The sequence below is a fragment of the Lucilia sericata genome, unplaced genomic scaffold (assembly GCF_015586225.1).
Source record: "Lucilia sericata isolate MDLA Ls3-8-SP2 unplaced genomic scaffold, ASM1558622v1 Contig001177F_arrow, whole genome shotgun sequence".
Lineage (NCBI taxonomy): Eukaryota > Metazoa > Arthropoda > Insecta > Diptera > Calliphoridae > Lucilia > Lucilia sericata.
The window spans coordinates 127995-146531 of record NW_023995145.1 but is presented as its reverse complement, the minus strand read 5'-3'; the positions used below and the strand labels follow the sequence as shown (position 1 = coordinate 146531).

Here is an 18537-nt window from a genome sequence, read left to right as displayed (position 1 = left end):
TCCTATTAAGACCAAAACAACAATGAAGTGAACTTTGATCCAGATTAGACGTAGTAGACTTAACACTTTTTAATTAAACTTACCAAGTTTGACATAAAAGTATCTAGAGAGAATTAAAATCATTCGGACAACCCTCCTATATCAATAAAACTGTCAATATTTTACTTGTCACTTAATATTCAATTCTTTTCCACTGTACACACGTAATTTAAACTTCCGCCTAAAATTTGATTCATTGATTCACTATAATCTCCTACATCAAAAAAAAATGTTCATTAAACAATTTAAAACCGGGATTATAGAGAGATAAAAACGTAAACTGAATTAATGAGTTGAAAAAAAACAACAATAATAAAGGGTTAAATGAAGAAAATGCTAAAAACAGATTCAATTTTAATTCAAACATACATGGTACAGAGTTTAACAGAAAAAATTTATACAAAAATAAAATTTTAAATAACAACAAAAATTAAGCCTTTGTTTTTAAAATTTGCAGAAAAAAATACAAATAAAATTAACCAAGAAAAAGAAAAAAAAAAAAAAATTAAAACAAATTATGTTAATAAATATTGTGCCTTAACAAAAAAAATAAAAACCTAAAATAAGCTTTTGCGTGAGTGTTTTTTGATCATAACAATTTGTCGTCATATCAAACAACGTCGTCGTCACCAAAACGTCCATAAATACAACAACAACGTCTTCTCATTTGTTCCTATAATACAAACACACACATAATCAAAAAACACCACCACAACGACGACGACAAACGAGAGGATACGGTTGCGCCAAACAATGTGCACAAAAAAATGTTTTCGCATGCCAACGTTAGTCATATTCGGTGTCATTCTCACAATCGTCTTAGTCTTCATTACCGGCATCACATTAACAAACAGTATTAATATTTCAAATATTGTTAAGCTGCGCGAAAAAGTTGCCAGTGATTCAGCGGCGGCCAATAGTGTCAATGCAGCACAAACGAGAGCAGCTTTGGTGGAGCAACAGTATTCGACATTGCAACAGCATCATTTGTCACGAAGTGATTTAAATTATATAACAGCTAATCATCCAAAAAATTTACAACGTTTCCTGCAAACGTCTCAAACTCAACAACAACAACCACAACAGCCATCAGCACAGCCGCCGCCCCTGCAACATTTGCCACCACCAGCTTCTCAACCAGCAGTTGGTGCGGCGGCAAACAGCAACAACAATAATAACAATAATAAAATAATAATTGAAATTGGCATACGTAATTTTACTGCAGCAGCTGCTGCCGCCGCTGTGGCAGCACATCGAGAACAGCAACAACAATTGCTACAAACAAATAATCGTTCCTTGTCTTCAGCATCAGCATCATCGTCATCGTCAGCCTTGTCTTCCTTTGATAGTAATCAAACATTAGTGGAAAGAAATGTGGGTTAGTGCGGCTGGTGCAGCCACAATTGTTGAACAGTTAGTGGCGCCTTTTGATGGCGCCATTATTGATGGTAATATAGAATCCATATCAGTGCCAGCCACTTCGGAAATTCGACAACAATTAAATGAAACTTTGAAATATTTAGCCGAAAATGACAAAACGGTGACATCTCTTGAAAGTAAAATTCCTTAATGTTAAATCGATTACCTCCGCTGAACAGTAGTATCACAACTACGACCACTTTGAAACCATTAAATTCCAGCTCAAATGCAACAGTAACTTCAACTCCATTGCCAACATCATCAAATTTAACATTAAATGCTACGGCAACTTCATCATCATTAGTGGCAACTACTAAAAGCTTTTTAAATAATTCTTTAAATTCTTCAACAACATCATCAAATGCTGCCGTATCCACTTTGTCATCGACAACAACAGCAGTTCCAGCATTACCTGCTGCTTCTGCTTCAACAGCGACAAGTACCCTAACAGTAACTACAACAATAACTCCTGCATTAACGGCTGCTTTAACTACAGCAGCAAATCAATTAAGCATTGAAGATCATAATCCCGGCATGATTGATTTCGAAAAACGTAATTATGTTAAAGAGGTAAAAATAATATTTTTTTTGGTTGCTTTTTCCCTTCTTTCCTCTTTGGGTGTACTTTTCCTGTGCTTTTAGCTTTATTCGCTTCAAATGTGAAAGCAATTTACATGCTTTCAATTTATTTAAGCATTTTAAAATGAATATAATTGATTTTTTTTGTAATACAGAATTGAAGTAATGTGACCAACTAATATAAACCTTTATTGATAATGATCTACGACCCGATGTGGATCTTTAGTTCAAAGTAGCATGTCAAGTTCAGATTATACTATAGTTCAGACTATAAACTAATCTATAGTCAAGAATATAGACTGATTTATAGTCCAAACTATAGATTGATCTATAGTCAATACTAAAGACTGATCTATAGTATAGACTATTGACTGACTTATATTCCAAACTACAGACTATACACTGATCTATAGTCCAGACTATAGTGCAGACTATAGACTGTTCTATAGATCAGATTAAAGACTGCTTTGTAGTGCAGACTAAAGAGTGATCTATAGTCCAGCATATAGAGTGATCTATAGTCCAGCATATAGAGTGATCTATAGTCCAGCATATAGAGTGATTTATAGTCCAGCATATAGACTGACCTATAGTCCAGACTATAGACTGACCTATAGTCCAGATTATAGACTGAGCTATAGTCTAGACTATAGACTGAGATATAGTCCAGACTATAGACTGAGCTATAGTCCAGACTATAGACTGAGCTATAGTCCAGACTATAGACTGAGCTATAGTCCAGACTATAGACTGAGCTATAGTCCAGACTATAGGCTGAGCTATAGTCCAGACTATAGACTGAGCTATAGTCCAGACTATAGACTGAGCTATAGCCCAGACTATAGACTGAGCTATAGTCCATACTATAGACTGAGCTATAGTCCAGACTATAGGCTGAGCTATAGTCCAGACTATAGACTGAGCTATAGTCCAGACTATAGACTGAGCTATAGCCCAGACTATAGACTGAGCTATAGTCCAGACTATAGACTGAGCTATAGTCCAGACTATAGACTGAGCTATAGTCCAGACTATAGACTGAGCTATAGTCCAGACTATAGACTGAGCTATAGTCCAGACTATAGACTGAGCTATAGTCCAGACTATAGACTGAGCTATAGTCCAGACTATAGACTGAGCTATAGTCCAGACTATACTATAGTCCAGGACTATTAGACATGGCTATAGTCCAGACTATAGACTGAGCTATAGTCCAGACTATAGACTGAGCTATAGTCCAACAGACTATAGGACTGATCTATAGTCCAGACTATAGACCTGAGCTATAGCCCAGACTATAGACTGAGCTATAGGCCAGACTATAGACTGAGCTAAGGCAGACTATAGACTGCAGCTATAGTCCAGACTATAGACTGAGCTATGGCCCAGACTATAGACTGAGCTATAGTCCAGACTATAGACTGAGCTATAGCCCAGACTATAGACTGAGCTATAGTCCAGACTATAAGACTGAGGCTATAGCCCAGACTATAGACTGAGCTATAGTCCAGACTATAGACTGAGCTATAGGTCCAGACTATAGACTGAGCTATAGTCCGACTATAGACTATAGTCCAGACTATAGACTGAGCTATAGTCCAGACTATAGACTGAGCTATAGTCCAGACTATAGACTGAGCTATAGTCCAGACTATAGACTGAGCTATAGTCCAGACTATAGACTGAGCTATAGTCCAGACTATAGACTGAGCTATAGCCCAGACTATAGACTGAGCTATAGTCCAGACTATAGACTGAGCTATAGTCCAGACTATAGACTGAGCTATAGCCCAGACTATAGACTGAGCTATAGTCCAGACTATAGACTGAGCTATAGCCCAGACTATAGACTGAGCTATAGTCCAGACTATAGACTGAGCTATAGCCCAGACTATAGACTGAGCTATAGTCCAGACTATAGACTGAGCTATAGCCCAGACTATAGACTAAGCTATAGTCCAGACTATAGACTGAGCTGTAGTCCAGACTATAGACTGAGCTATATTCCAGACTATAGACTGAGCTATAGTCCAGACTATAGACTGAGCTGTAGTCCAGACTATATACTGATCTATAGTCCAGACTATAGACTGATCTATAGTCCAGACTATAGACTGAGTATTTTTGAGTCCAGACTAAAGACTGATCTATAGTCCAGACTAAAGACTGATCTATAGTCCAGACTAAAGACTGATCTATAGTCCAGACTATAGACTGATCTATAGTCCAGGCTATAGACTGGTCTATAGTCCCAGGCTATAGACTGATCTATAGTCCAGGCTATAGACTGATCTATAGGTCCAGGCTATAGACTGATCTATAGTCCAGACTGATCTATAGTATTGACTATAGACTGATCTACAGTCCAGACTATAGAGTGACCTAGACTCCAGACTATAGACTGATCTATACTCCAGACTATAGACTGATCTATTGTTCAGACTATAAACTAATCTATATATAACATGGAAATTCTTTAGCACTACATACCTAGTAATGATTACATTAAATAATTTATAACTGTTAGTTGATTAATTGATTATATTAATTAATGTATAACTGTTAATTGATTTATTCAATTTATTTGCTCCAATTTAACTTTATTTTCAATGCATTATTTAAAATATTTCTTATCAATTGTAATTCATAATTCATCATACACTCTGATGGTTGATTTCTTTTGATCATAAATTACTACCCCGCGTTTTTATTTACAAAATAATATAGATTAAAATATACTGAGCTCCTATGAACTGCAAATAGTAATAGTTTTTTTTTATTATAAATATTTGTTAATAATTATTATTTACCTTTTTTTCATTGCAGGTATGTTTCATATTTTATTTACACTTGAACAACAATACAAATAACAGATAAGTATTAACGTTTTTGTTGCGTTTTGAATTAAACATTAACCACCATATTCATAAATGCCTAATAAGGTTGTTGATGGTTTATTGTAGAAATTTTGTATGGAAAATGTGTGTTATAAACCTAAAATAAGCGATTTATATCTTTATGAATAAGGGGATAAAACAGTAATTGTTATATGTATGTACATATGTGAAAAAACCTTAGCATATTTTGAACCTAATGGCTCTTATTTGTACCTATTTTTGGTACCCCTACGTGTATCTAATTAAAAAATGACGACACAAAATATATAAAAGAATTTATAGGGAAAGGAAGGGAAACTTTGGTGTATCAGAATAATATTTTTGAGCCCAAGCTTTAGGATCGAGTTTCTCATACTAATATTCGATTTGAATTATGATTGAAATCTGTTATAATCTAGTTCAGTTCTAGTTTAGTTCTAGTTCAGTTCTAGTTCAGTTCTAGTTCAGTTATAGTTCAGTTATAGTTCAGTTCTAGTTCAGTTCTAGTTCAGTTCTAGTTCAGTTCTAGTTCAGTTCTAGTTCAGTTCTATTTCAGTTCTAGTTCAGTTCTAGTTCAGTTCTAGTTCAGTTCTAGTTCAGTTCTAGTTCAGTTCTAGTTCAGTTCTAGTAGTTCAGTTCTAGTTCAGTTCTAGGTTCAGTTTCTAGTTCAGTTCTAGTTCAGTTCTATTCAGTTCTAGTTCAGTCTAGTTCAGTTCTAGTTCATTTCTAGTTCAGTTTCTAGTTCAGTTCTAGTTCTAGTTCAGTTTCCTAGTTCAGGTTCTAGTTCAGTTCTAGTTCGTTCTAGTTCAGGTTCTAGTTCAGTTCTAGTTTCAGTTCTAAGTTCAGTTCTAGTTCAGTAAATGCAGATGCTTATATGTTATTAATTTAAAGATGTGAGATGTAATGCTTTCTTTCTGCAGTGAGGATATTTCATGATGTACATGGAGTGATGATCACTTAACCAATAATTATTCACTCGCTGATGGGGAGTTGGATAATTATCTGCTGTATAATTGGGTTATTTCAAACATTGGGTTTTGAACACATTCGGCTTACGAATCTAATGATCCATGGGAAATAGAGTGAATAATTAATTAGGTTTCATTGGGGATACATTTTGATCATGAGTCATGACTTAAAGAGTTTCTACCATATTGAGGAGTTTTGCTTCTTCTTTTTTTTGGTTACTTCAGCATGACATTAATGATGATGTCGATGAGTTCGTCTGACGACGGCTATGAGAAAACTTGAAAAATGATTAAATATTTTTTTAAAACGTAATGAATTTTCAATTCAATCATGTGAAAATGTTAATTATCCGTATTATTTAACCATCATTAAATTCTGTTAGCATTTTTCTTTTTGTTATTTTTTGTTGTGGTCCTACTATGTAGTATTTTTGGAAGTCAGTTAGTGTGGTTTTTGGCGGCAATGTAATGGCTGCTAGTTTCAAATTACAATTATTCTTGAGTGATACTGATGCTGCTGCGTTGTACTTAAGTTTAGCACCTTTATTTGTTGTTTTAGCTGATTATTGCTTTGATGCTGCTTAAGCATTATTTATGTCGCCGTTACGGAGTCGTCGTCGTCGGCGTTGTAGTCGTTATCGTTGTCACAGTCCATTTGTTGTTTACTGAATATTCAATAGTTGACAGTCGCTTTGAGTTGGATTGTAGGTATTTGTGTGTTTTTCTCTATAGGTTCAAATAGTTTATAGGGAATTAATTTTTATTCTGTTTTTTTGATGTTTTATTTATTACATGATCTTTTATTTTTAGTTGTTTTTTATCGTTTTACTTTTAATTACAGTTGTGATTTAATTTGTTTTGTATTTTTTTCTATTGATTCTAAATAACATGCATAAACGTGCCATGCAATGTTTACATTTAGTTGATATTACCGCAATTAGATTTAAATGTAAAACAATAAATAAGTCGTTGTTTTTATTATAAATTGAACTTTGGTTTGTGACAGATGTCTCAAAACTATCGTTAAATATTAATTTTTGACAGATTTTATTTGCTACGATAAACCTTAACCCAAACACAACTCCAACTTTGCCATATATCATCAAAATGACATATTTTCAGGAGTGTCAGTTTCGAGGTGGTCCTTCAAAATTTGTCATTTCAAGTGCAAATTTTAAAAGTGAACAAAACCTCACATTTCTACTCATACCTTTCTACCTTCAACTTCATGCCATTACAACCATATTTTCTTTGTTTTTTTTTTGCTGCAATCTTTAAAGATCTTTGGATCAATCATTTAGTTTGACATAAAAATGCTTCTTTTCCACAAAAAAACCAAAAACATGATTGTTCTTTCGTGTTGCAATTTCGTTTTAAAAATAGTTTTTTTATTGTTTTTGTTTCCTTTTAATATGTTTTGCTTTATATAGTTAAATATTTTTGTGGCTTTTTGATTATTTGTAATGACCGTATTATTATAATTTCTTAATTTAATAAACACTGTAATCATGTTGCCTCTCATGCAAACACATGCTAAACGTTTTGGTTAGTGGAGAGCTCATTTGTAAGAAGGTGTTATTTATATTTATACGTTGTAAAGTATAGCAACACCGTTGCTAAACTTGACGAAATGCAACCACTAAAGTTGGTGCAAAATAAGAAATTGAAATAAGTTGTTGTTTCCATTCATTACACATACATACTTGACTTGGTTTGGTTTGGTTGCATTGTATATACATATTTTAATGCTGCTGTGTGTGATGCTTGACTCAGAAGTATGCAATTGAAATTAGAGCGGTTAAACTACAGACCGCGATTTAAATTGAGTTTTTCGAAAGATTATAGTCCAGTCTGTGGTATAGGCTGTAGTCTAGTATATCCTAGACTATAGACAAGGCGACAGCCTAGACTACAGTCTACACTATATACTATTCTATAGACAAGACTATAGCATAGATGGGAGATTAGATTTGCAGTCTAGTCTATAGTCTAGTCTATAGTCTAGTCTATAGTCTAGTCTATAGTCTAGTCTATAGTCTAGTCTAGTCTATAGTCTAGTCTATAGTCTAGTCTATAGTCTAGATAGTCTAGTCTATAGTCTAGTCTATAGTCTAGTCTATAGTCTAGTCTATAGTCTAGTCTATAGTCTAGTCTATAGTCTAGTCTATAGTCTAGACTATAGTCTAGTCTATAGTCTAGACTATAGTCTAGTCTATAGTCTAGTCTATAGTCTAGTCTATAGTCTAGTCAATAGTCTAGTCTATAGTCTAGTCTATAGTCTAGTCTATAGTCTAGTCTATAGTCTAGTCTATAGTCTAGTCTATAGTCTAGTCTATAGTCTAGTCTATAGTCTAGTCTAGTATAGTCTAGTCTATAGTCTCTATAGTCTAGTCTAGTCTATAGTCTAGTCTATAGTGTAGTCTATAGTCTAGTCTATAGTCTATAGTCTCTATAGTCTAGTCTATAGTCTAGTCTATAGTCTAGTCTATAGTCTAGTCTATAGTCTAGTCTATAGTCTAGTCTATAGTCTAGTCTATAGTCTAGTCTATAGTCTAGTATAGTCTAGTCTATAGTCTAGTCTATAGTCTAGTCTATAGTCTAGTCTATAGTCTAGTCTATAGTCTAGTCTATAGTCTAGTCTATAGTCTAGTCTATAGTCTAGTCTATAGTCTAGTCTATAGTCTAGTCTATAGTCTAGTCTATAGTCTAGTCTATAGTCTAGTCTATAGTCTAGTCTATAGTCTAGTCTATAGTCTAGTCTATAGTCTAGTCTATAGTCTAGTCTATAGTCTAGTCTATAGTCTAGTCTTAGTCTAGTCTATAGTCTAGTCTATAGTCTAGTCTATAGTCTAGTCTATAGTCTAGTCTATAGTCTAGTCTATAGTCTAGTTCTATCAGTCTAGTCTATAGTCTAGTCTATAGTCTAGTCTATAGTCTAGTCTATAGTCTAGTCTATAGTCTAGTCTATAGTCTAGTCTATAGTCTAGTCTATAGTCTAGTCTATAGTCTAGTCTATAGTCTAGTCTATAGTCTAGTCTATAGTCTAGTCTATAGTCTAGTCTATAGTCTAGTCTATAGTCTAGTCTATAGTCTAGTCCTATAGTCTAGTCTATAGTCTAGTCTATAGTCTAGTCTATAGTCTAGTCTATAGTCTAGTCTATAGTCTAGTCGTATAGTCTAGTTCTATAGTCTAGTCTAGTCTAGGTCTAGTCTAGTCTAAGAGTCTAGTCAGTCATAGTCTAGTCTAGTCTGACGTCTAGTCTAGTCTAGTCTATAGTCTATAGTCTAGTCTATAGTCTAGTCTATAGTCTAGTCTATAGTCTAGTCTATAGTCTAGTCTATAGTCTAGTCTATAGTCTAGTCTATAGTCTAGTCTATAGTCTAGTCTATAGTCTAGTCTACAGTCTAGTCTATAGTCTAGTCTATAGTCTAGTCTATAGTCTAGTCTATAGTCTAGTCTATAGTCTAGTCTATAGTCTAGTCTATAGTCTAGTCTATAGTCTAGTCTATAGTCTAGTCTATAGTCTAGTCTATAGTCTAGTCTATAGTCTAGTCTATAGTCTAGTCTATAGTCTAGTCTATAGTCTAGTCTATAGTCTAGTCTATAGTCTAGTCTATAGTCTAGTCTATAGTCTAGTCTATAGTCTAGTCTATAGTCTAGTCTATAGTCTAGTCTATAGTCTAGTCTATAGTCTAGTCTATAGTCTAGTCTATAGTCTAGTCTATAGTCTAGTCTATAGTCTAGTCTATAGTCTAGTCTATAGTCTAGTCTATAGTCTAGTCTATAGTCTAGTCTATAGTCTAGTCTATAGTCTAGTCTATAGTCTAGTCTATAGTCTAGTCTATAGTCTAGTCTATAGTCTAGTCTATAGTCTAGTCTATAGTCTAGTCTATAGTCTAGTCTATAGTCTAGTCTATAGTCTAGTCTATAGTCTAGTCTATAGTCTAGTCTATAGTCTAGTCTATAGTCTAGTCTATAGTCTAGTCTATAGTCTAGTCTATAGTCTAGTCTATAGTCTAGTCTATAGTCTAGTCTATAGTCTAGTCTATAGTCTAGTCTATAGTCTAGTCTATAGTCTAGTCTATAGTCTAGTCTATAGTCTAGTCTATAGTCTAGTCTATAGTCTAGTCTATAGTCTAGTCTATAGTCTAGTCTATAGTCTAGTCTATAGTCTAGTCTATAGTCTAGTCTATAGTCTAGTCTATAGTCTAGTCTATAGTCTAGTCTATAGTCTAGTCTATAGTCTAGTCTATAGTCTAGTCTATAGTCCAGTCTATAGTCTAGTCTATAGTCTAGTCTATAGTCTAGTCTATAGTCTAGTCTATAGTCTAGTCTATAGTCTAGTCTATAGTCTAGTCTATAGTCTAGTCTATAGTCTAGTCTATAGTCTAGTCTATAGTCTAGTCTATAGTCTAGTCTATAGTCTAGTCTATAGTCTAGTCTATAGTCTAGTCTATAGTCTAGTCTATAGTCTAGTCTATAGTCTAGTCTATAGTCTAGTCTATAGTCTAGTCTATAGTCTAGTCTATAGTCTAGTCTATAGTCTAGTCTAGTCTATAGTCTAGTCTATAGTCTAGTCTATAGTCTAGTCTATAGTCTAGTCTATAGTCTAGTCTATAGTCTAGTCTATAGTCTAGTCTATAGTCTAGTCTATAGTCTAGTCTATAGTCTAGTCTATAGTCTAGTCTATAGTCTAGTCTATAGTCTAGTCTATAGTCTAGTCTATAGTCTAGTCTATAGTCTAGTCTATAGTCTAGTCTAGTCTATAGTCTATAGTCTAGTCTATAGTCTAGTCTAGTCTAGTCTAGTCTATAGTCTAGTCTATAGTCTAGTCTATAGTCTAGTCTAGTCTATAGTCTAGTCTATAGTCTAGTCTATAGTCTAGTCTATAGTCTAGTCTAGTCTATAGTCTAGTCTATAGTCTAGTCTATAGTCTAGTCTATAGTCTAGTCTATAGTCTAGTCTATAGTCTAGTCTATAGTCTAGTCTATAGTCTAGTCTATAGTCTAGTCTATAGTCTAGTCTGTAGTCTAGTCTATAGTCTAGTCTATAGTCTAGTCTATAGTCTAGTCTATGGTCTAGTTTATAGTCTAATTAAAGAGTCAATGATGTAAACTTCAATGTACTAGAAATTGTGTGTGGCTTTGCCGTTAGTCGCTGCAATTGCAGTTAGATCTTGGCTCTTAATTTAAATTAAAATTTTGTTCGCTTGTTGTTACCCATTAAACGTTTGTTCTCACATTCACATTGCCTGCCAAGTTATTGGCCTTGTGTTTATGGCCGCTGTGTATTGCTCTTTTTTTGTATTCTCTACTTTAAGGATCGTTTTGTGTTTTTATTTTTCTCCATATATTTGGCCAACATAATTTTGAATAATGTTTGGGTTATTATTTAACTTATGACATATTTTTTTGCTCAACTTTTCCTATATTTTGGTTTTTATTAATGTGAAGATTTTTTTCACAAAAACGATTGTTTTTTTCTTTCTTTTTACACTTTTTTAAGTGTTGTTTTCTCAGTTTTAAGTGTTTTTTTTTGTATTACAGCTAATGAGTTTCGTTTTTATTTAAGCGACTGCTGCTATTTTACGTTTTGTCGGCCATTGGAGGTGTGGAGCATTTTAATGGCAAAACATTATGGTGGTGGGTGGTCGTAGAGGTTTTTTTTACTTTATTGTATCTTGTTTTGTTTTGAGTTGCCAACAACTTTAATTAATTGTACTTAATGAGTGTACCCATACATTAGCAGACAGCGTAAAATGTTTCCGGGAAATGAAAGAGAAAATTTTCATCTAGAATGCATTTTTGCTGTTTTTAATAAATGAGATTTAGATTTATAGTGGATTTTCATAAAGAAAGTTCAAAGGTTGTATAGTTACTTTTGGTCTTATGAAAAGAAAGTTATTTATTGAGATTAGTAAAAGCTTTTAGAATGTTTCTAGTAGAAATATAGTGTTAAATTTATAACAATTCATTTTTAATTGCCCCAAATGCCAATAAATTATTTCCAAAAATATGTCTGAATTTCCATAATAAATATTAATTGTTTATTTGTTATGCAATATACTCAAATTACATAATAATTATTAATTAATTCACTTTAAATAATTTTTTTAAATAAAAATTATTTCACCCTCTAATTCTCTGGCTTTTCTACAAACAAAACAAAAACTGTAAATAAAAATTTAAAATAATGTGCAAATAAAAAATTGCATAAATAATTTTTGCTAATTTTTCCCACAAATAATTGTTGAATAAAATCAGCAAATTAAAATAAAAACAAAAACTGACTAACGCCACGTTTTATGTCTATTTTTTGTTTATTTATTTGTTTAATAAATTATTAATTATTTTTGTGTGCACAATATTTGTTGTTGTTTTTTTCAATCGCAACTATAAAAACACTAGAATTTTAATTGAAATTAATCTCATCAGTCATATGGAATAAGAGAAAAAATTAAAACGGGTACAGGAACGAACACGTCAAACTCTAATTTATTGTATTAATTAAATTAAATTTGAAATTAAAAAACAAATTGTAACAAACACAGCTTGTACGACAAATGATGAACGATTAAACATTAGCATCTAAAGATCTAAATAAAATTGTCCACATTATGGATGCACAAATTTTGAGTTACACGATGGACTGACTATAGCCTAGAGTATAGACTAAGACTAGGACTAGACTATAGACTAGACTATGGACTAGACTATAGACACTACTACGGACTAGACTATGGACTAGACTATAGACTAGACTATAGACTAGACTATAGACTAGACTATAGACTAGACTATAGACTAGACTATAGACTAGACTATAGACTAGACTATAGACTAGACTATAGACTAGACTATAGACTAGACTATAGACTAGACTATAGACTAGACTATAGACTAGACTATAGACTAGACTATAGACTAGACTATAGACTAGACTATAGACTAGACTATAGACTAGACTATAGACTAGACTATAGACTAGACTATAGACTAGACTATAGACTAGACATAGACTAGACTATAGACTAGACTATAGACTAGACTATAGACTAGACTATAGACTAGACTATAGACTAGACTATAGACTAGACTATAGACTAGACTATAGACTAGACTATAGACTAGACTATAGACTAGACTATAGACTAGACTATAAGACTAGGACTATAGACTAGACTATAGACTAGACTATAGACTAGACTATAGACTAGACTATAGACTAGACTATAGACTAGATATAGACTAGACTAGACTATAGACTAGACTATAGACTAGACTATAGACTAGACTATAGACTAGACTATAGACTAGACTATAGACTAGACTATAGACTAGACTATAGACTAGACTATAGACTAGACTATAGACTAGACTATAGACTAGACTATAGACTAGACTATAGACTAGACTATAGACTAGACTATAGACTAGACTATAGAACTAGACTATAGACTAGACTATAGACTAGACTATAGACTAGACTATAGACTAGACTATAGACTAGACTATAGACTAGACTATAGACTAGACTATAGACTAGACTATAGACTAGACTATAGACTAGACTATAGACTAGACTATAGACTAGACTATAGACTAGACTATAGACTAGACTATAGACTAGACTATAGACTAGACTATAGACTAGACTATAGACTAGACTATAGACTAGACTATAGACTAGACTATAGACTAGACTATAGACTAGACTATAGACTAGACTATAGACTAGACTATAGACTAGACTATAGACTAGACTATAGACTAGACTATAGACTAGACTATAGACTAGACTATAGACTAGACTATAGACTAGACTATAGACTAGACTATAGACTAGACTATAGACTAGACTATAGACTAGATATAGACTAGACTATAGACTAGACTATAGACTAGACTATAGACTAGACTATAGACTAGACTATAGACTAGACTATAGACTAGACTATAGACTAGACTATAGACTAGACTATAGACTAGACTATAGACTAGACTATAGACTAGACTATAGACTAGACTATAGACTAGACTATAGACTAGACTATAGACTAGACTATAGACTAGACTATAGACTAGACTATAGACTAGACTAGACTAGACTAGACTAGACTAGACTATGACTAGACTATAGACTAGACTATAGACTAGACTATAGACTAGACTATAGACTAGACTATAGACTAGACTATAGACTAGACTATAGACTAGACTATAGACTAGACTATAGACTAGACTATAGACTAGACTATAGACTAGACTATAGACTAGACTATAGACTAGACTATAGACTAGACTAGACTAGACTATAGACTAGACTATAGACTAGACTATAGACTAGACTATAGACTAGACTATAGACTAGACTATAGACTAGACTATAGACTAGACTATAGACTAGACTATAGACTAGACTAGACTATAGACTAGACTATAGACTAGACTTTAATCTATATTATACTTTCAAAATTGTCTACATATTATCTACACATTAACATAAATTTACAATTTATTTAAATTTCTCCTTTTAACAAAACTGTTTCTTTAAAACATGTCAATGCCCGCAATTTCATGTTAAAATTCACTTGCTTTTACTGTAAACAATAAATTTTAAATAAACTTAATAGTTTCTCTAATAAATTATTTAAATTTTTCTATTGCACAAAGTTATTTTCTTTGAGCAATTTATTTAGTTTTTTACTTCTTCGTACCCAACTTTGTTGCTGTAATAAAAATATAAGAGACCTGAGAAAATAGTATAATTCTTAATACTTTTTTTTATGAATATTGTCGTCGTTTGTACTTAAGAGTTCCCAGTGAGAAAAAAATTTTAAAATTACATTGATGTTGTTGTTGTTGTTGGTGCTGTTATTGCTATAGCAAAAGTTACAACTTCTTAAACCATCAATTTTATTAGTGTTTAACAACATCTTTTCCGATGTGTTTAGTTAGGATGGATGATGATGTGGTGAGTGGGTCAATTGTTAAGGGAATTGCAAGAAAAATTTTAAATAATTTAAAATTTTTTTATTTAAAGAGAATTAGTTTTCTATGAAGAAAGAATATCTTCGAATCCAAGGAGAATCAACATGATCAATGCTGACATTCTTTGACCGAATTGGACCTTGTTATTAGTAGGCGATGTGGGAGATGGTAGGGTTGTTCATGTGTGAGCAAATTTTTTTTAATGATCTTGTATTTTGTTTTAAACAATATAATTGCCAATTGATCCTCTAAATAAAATGTGTGAGTTTTGTTTTTTCCAATTCATTTCCATCCCCATTGCGTGTGTGTGTTCATGACCATGTTTATGTCTCATCTCATACTCGTATTATTGGTAACTTTATGCGTGTAAAATGGTATTTTTTTTTTTTTGTTGCTGTTGTACCAACTCTTGGCAATTGCCTTCCTGTGCCAGACGCTGTCCGATCAATTTTTATGTCTGTCCATCCGTACGTCCGTCCGTCCATCTGTCGTTTACATTGCTGTCGTTGTGTTCTTCTTTTACAAATCTCGTAAACATTAATTCGTCGTAGTTTATAGTTTATTATTGTAAAGTGTTAAGAGAACGAGAGAACAACAACAAAAACGAAATAAAATTAAAACTTGTTTAAAAAGAATTTTTATGCTTTTTATATTTACGAAAACCGCTAAGTTCAAAGTTTTCTTTTTAACTACTACTACTTCTCACCAGCCAACTAAATGATGTTGCAGCAACAACTGCCACAGCAATTACCAACCACCATGGTCGTTAGAGCAGGATGGAAGGGAAGTACATAGTTGTAAGAAAAAGTATTCGTAACTTAAAGTTTAAATATGGTTACGGAATTAGTGCGTGTTTTGTAAGAATTTAGATGTATTTAATTGCTTATTGGCTTCCGTTCATAGTTCGAAACTTTTTCGTTTTGTTTTTGTTCTAAAAAAATATGACTTTAAAGGAATCATTTGGGTCATTGCTACATTAAATACTTTAATATTGTTGCTTTGCTTGTCCAAGGAAATGTTTTCTTGAGAACAATTTTTGCTTTTATGTAATTTTAAAAGAATTTTTTACAACAGCTTTTAGAAAATTGTAAGGTGTTAAGAAACATTGTTTTACCAGTTAAGGTATCTTATCTGGCGGCTTTTATAGTCCTTTTTGTTTTGTATTTCCTTACACAGTATTATTTTGTTATGTGTGGTCGTTCGATTGTCCATAAAATATTTTAAGATGTGACAAACATAATCACAGGCATTCCAGCAAGATTGTCGTTGTCATCGTCATTATCATCATCAGCGACGTTCTCACTGTTGTTTTTTTTTTTTTTAATTTTGTAACCAAAGTGTTTGTGGCAACAAGTTAATTTTCTTTTTGATATTTTATATGCGGTTTTACATTGAATGTTTATTGATTTCCTTGTAAAATTTAAGTGAAATGAAGAAGATGTTTGTTTGCTTGAGTGGAGTTTTTAATTGCTAGATATTTTTTTTATACCCTACACCACTTTAGAATCGTTTTCTGAGTCGATTAAGCTATGTCCGTCCGTCTGGCTGGCTGGCTGTCCATGTAAACCTTGTGCGCAAGGTACAGGTCGCAATTTTCAACATAATTGAATGAAATTTGACACGCACGTTTTATTTGAAAATGGTTAAAATCGGTCCATTATTTCACCTAGCCCCCATAGAACAAAACCCCCCGAAAAGGGCTTCTGAGCTCATAATTATGTTAAATATACAGATATACCGATAAAATACGGCACAACTAAGTTTTATAGAAGTCTTGATGACCCTGCCAAATTTCATAAAGATCGGGCCACATTTGACCCTAGCTCCCATACTAAGTCCCCTTCAGAAAATTACTTGAATGTCCCAAATTAACTTATAAACACAAATATCGCGATGAAATTCAGCACAATAAAATATTATGTAAATATAAATATATTCACAAAATTTTATCGGGCTTGGTCCATATTTGCCCCTAGCCCCCATATAAAGCCTCTTTCAGAAAATTAGTTTTTCATCCGTTAATTGCTTAAATGTATCGGAATAAGGGAATATTGAAGATAAATGCTTTATTATGAAAAATAAATCACATTTAATATTAATAACTTGTGTAGGGTATCATATGGTCGGCCACGCCCGACTATACTTTCTTACTTGTTTTAAATGGGAATGGGAAACATTTTTTGAAATTAAATTCTTTAAATGTTTAATGCTGATCTGATTCTCGGCCCGTTTTGTCGGTAAAGTCGGTGGAAACAACTTATAAGTGGGTTTCGAATAGGGTTTCAGTAGGACATAATTGTCGAAATTGGCGCCGATTCTTAAACATATGTCAATGCATCCGAAAACGTTAGTCATTTCCACTGAAGTCTAACCTGGTTAGCTCTAATTCGTTTTTTGTTACGAATATACTCTTTGTCGTCTGAGTCGTCACTTCATAGTCTCGATGTTATCTAGATAGTAGACACTTAACAAACAAACTTAAGCAAAAATGTTCATTGTGCATGCATTGACTCTTTTGGACTAGCTTTCAGAATGTCCTTTTGTAACCTTTATCCATGTTAAAATAGCTAATCATCTGGGAATTGGTGGCAAGAGGTAGCCCTAAGTGTAGTTCGGTAGTGTCCCGCTGAACTTCTGAGCTTGAAATACCTCGAAATTCAATGTTTGGTACTCCAATTCAATGCGACAAGTTTTACAAACAGTGAAACAAGGAAATGGTCGATTGATTTCATCTATTTACGGAAATGTGCAGTATTTGAGGATAAATTCAATTGGGATAGACTCCTCCAAAGTCAGGAGTTTACTAAAGAATTAATAATCGACTTTCCTAAGAGTATTGGATAAAATAATTCAACCAAATTTGAGCGATTGGTTTGGTCAACACTCAGCTAAACAGAAACATCAACAGAATCAATGCACGATCGGTCGGGAAATTGACATAAGACCACGAGACAGTCGAACTAGAACTCGAAATCGAAGTCTTAATAATGATTATTTGAGCGGGAATTTATCCTTTTTCCAGAAAAGTCAGAAGGAGAATATCAGGCAGTTGAATTCGAACTTCTTCAGGGTTTCGGCTGGATAAATTCGATAGATTGGTTGTCAGTCAAACCAAGTGTTCACTAGTGCAAATTTGAGCAAATTTAAGTTCATTCAAGACTCAACGAAAAGACAGTTGGGTTGAGAACGTCGCCAAACCTTCAGCCAAAGGAATGCTTTGTCGGTATAGAATATTAGTTCTTTCCGAGAAAGAGTTTAGGAGAACACGATACAGTAAACTGTAAAATTAACAAATTGTATTAACAACTATTTGGCTCTCTAACGTTTGCTAAACAAATTTGTGTTTTGTATATGACAGAATCCTTAAAACCTCAAACAAAAGCATAAGTTTACTAACGAATTCTCTTCAACGTTGGCGGCCAAATTTGAGCGACCGATTTAATTACCCATTCAACCAAAAATACACATAAATGAAAGTCAGATCAGTCGTTATTTACGCCAAACATTCAGCCAAAAAAGACTCGATTGAGTAGGAAATTTACTTTATCCGATAAATGCAGTCAAACTTGGTCTTTAACAGGTTTTAGAAACAACAATTCTACTCTTAAACATTTGGTATTCAAACTTGCTCAGACATGCAAAACCAAGGGTTTACTTGCGAAACC

General features: G+C 33.1%; 1 pseudogene; it reads left to right on the top strand.

Annotated features, from left to right (window-relative positions):
- Positions 1-524: 524 nt before the first annotated feature.
- On the top strand, positions 525-4960 carry LOC119610401 (annotated as a pseudogene).
- Positions 4961-18537: the final 13577 nt, after the last annotated feature.